The sequence below is a fragment of the Sprattus sprattus genome (assembly GCF_963457725.1).
Source record: "Sprattus sprattus genome assembly, chromosome: 17".
In the NCBI taxonomy this organism is placed as follows: Eukaryota; Metazoa; Chordata; class Actinopteri; order Clupeiformes; family Clupeidae; genus Sprattus; species Sprattus sprattus.
The window spans coordinates 14,861,260-14,863,759 of NC_137915.1; the positions used below are offsets into that span (position 1 = coordinate 14,861,260).

Below are 2,500 nucleotides of genomic sequence, written 5' to 3' on the forward strand. Positions count from 1 at the left end.
GTGTGTGTGTGTGTGTGTGTGTGTGTGTGTCTCTCTGTGTTTGTGTGTGCACGACTCAAGCATTTCAGTGACTAACCCGTCCAAGACAGTCTGCCTCGGGTCTTCCAGCGGACTTTCATGAGTCTTTCAAGTCACACATGGGTTATTTCATTCACACAAAAAAGTCTGAAAGTGGTTAGAAAGCAAATTTGGATTTTTTTTTGTTTGTTTACTGCTTTTTAGCATCAGTTAATGAGGGAAAATGCTTCAATATGTTATCTCTTGGCGAACGCACTTCCCTGTGTTATTATAAAGTTACTACATTGTCTTGTTGTTGTCTCTATAGTGTATTTATAGTAGTATTTGTGTGTGCAGTGGGTTAAGTGGTCTGCCATAGAGGTTTGCATGCGTCTGGGACTGAGCCCATGCCAAACCCCGGGAGCTCTCTCCGAAACAGAGCTGTGATTTTCCCATGAAGCCAGGGTCTCCTGGGGGACAACCCTCGCTGAGGCTGGCAGCAGCAGGCAGGCAGGGAGGCATGCAGGCCGCAGCGGCGGTGGTGCTGGAAAGAGTACACCCTACACGGCTCAGAAAACTGACCCGCAGGCCAAGTCCAATTTCGTCTAGCAGCGGTCAGCTGGACGAGAGGAGGGGTAATTGTCCCTCAAACGTCCTTCGACCGCTTCCCCCAACCGACTTAGCAGTAAACTTCTGCTAGCCCAAACGCATGTTGACAGACACAGCCACAGCTCGGCTTGGAAAGCAAACAGAGTCAAATAAAGAGGCTCAGTGTGTTCTCCATGCGAGCATGTTTAAAGTACACTGAGGTGCAAACACAGTCATTTCCATTACACAACCGTGTTCTAACGTCAGGATTTCCGCTTCGTTTCTTTCCTTCTTTCTTTCTCTCTCGCTCTGTCGTTCTTTCTTTCCTTTAATTTTTTCGCACGAGGGGGCAGGGGGGCTGAGCGTTTAGCTTTTGACCTCATCACTTAAACACGCTTGCCCTGTGCCACGCTCTAAACACCGAGTCTGTAAAGCCAAGCCGCTTTTTTCTCTTCCCCTGGCTGAGACTGCGGGGAGCGAGCCAGTGTTCAGGGCCTCTGGGCGAGGCTGCTCCTCTCCGCTCCTATCCTCTCCTCGCCGGCTGTCAAAGTGACAAATGGGAGGTAAACACAGGGCCCAGCGCAGCCATATGCCCAGCATGAGTGCTCTGCAATCTACAGGAACGAGCTGTGTGTGTGTGTGTGTGTGTGTGTGTGTGTGTGTGTGTGTGTTCTTGCACTCTACATGAACAATTGGCTGGGGAAGGTCACCCCGAAACTTAAAAGCCCTGTTTGCCTCCCAGATTACCATCACAGCGGAGTTTATGGCCACCAGAAAGACAAACATACACACATAGCATTTTGGTTTCGCTTTTAGTACTTGTTCTGCCAACATTTCAGCATGTCTGACATTCACTGCTCAAATTATCTGCATCTGTTCTTCAAACCTCCTTGTGTCTCATTGCTCAGACAGTGGCTTATTTTTCTAGTAACATTCCAAGGGGTTTTAAGTGGAAGGGTTGAGGGGATTGTTGAATTCTTTTTCATGGAGGCGGCATGGGTGTCTATGGGCCATTTTAGAGTGCCCCTTCCAGCAGGAAATTCCATCTAATTAGATTGGAGCTGGATGAGCCAATTAAAGAAGTCTCATTCTGCAGGCGATGGACTACAGATGGACTGTGAGTGAAGCCTCTGGTTTATCCAAAGATCCCTGTGAGAACGAGCAGCACACACACACGTATGTGCAGATCAAACACACACACACACACACACACACACACACACACACACACACACACACACACACACACACTCACACACACGCACAGCATAAACACAATCATACAATCTATTGTGTTTGGCTTCACTAAGTACACATCTACAGGCTGCCACTGCAGTAGAAACCTAATACGAGTGAAATACAATATGAGACACAATCAGCCATGGGGGAATCAGCCCTGCTAACTGTCTTTGCGGTGTAACCCATTAGCATGCAGAGCACAGGGCGACTCAGCCATGCTAACTGTGCCATGTAGAGCACAGGGGGAGTCAGCCATGCTAACTGTGTCATGTAGAGCACAGGGGGAGTCAGCGCTGGTAACTGTGCCATGTAGAGCACAAGGCGACTCAGCCATGCTAACTGTGCCATGTAGAGCTCAGAGGGAGTCAGCCATGCTAACTGTCTTTACGGTGTAACCCATTAGCATGCAGAGCACAGGGGGACTCAGCCATGCTAACTGTGTCATGTAGAGCACAGGGGGAGTTAGCCATGCTATCTGTGCCTTGTAGAGCACAGAGGGAGTCAGCCCTGCTAACTGTGTCTTTGCGGTGTAATCCATTAGCATGCAGAGCACAGGGGGACTCAGCCATGCTAACTGTGTCATGTAGAGCTCAGAGGGAGTCAGCCATGCTAACTGTCTTTACGGTGTAACCCATTAGCATGCAGAGCACAGGGGGACTAAGCCATGCTAACTGTG

General features: G+C 49.2%; 1 protein-coding gene across 1 annotated transcript in view; it reads right to left on the bottom strand.

The window, feature by feature from the left end:
* The window catches only part of prex2 (phosphatidylinositol-3,4,5-trisphosphate-dependent Rac exchange factor 2), a gene marked incomplete at its 5' end in the record, with an annotated part of 133,701 nt that overhangs the window by 81,100 nt on the left and 50,101 nt on the right, over positions 1–2,500 (bottom strand). The gene's annotated exons all lie outside the window — the stretch shown is intronic.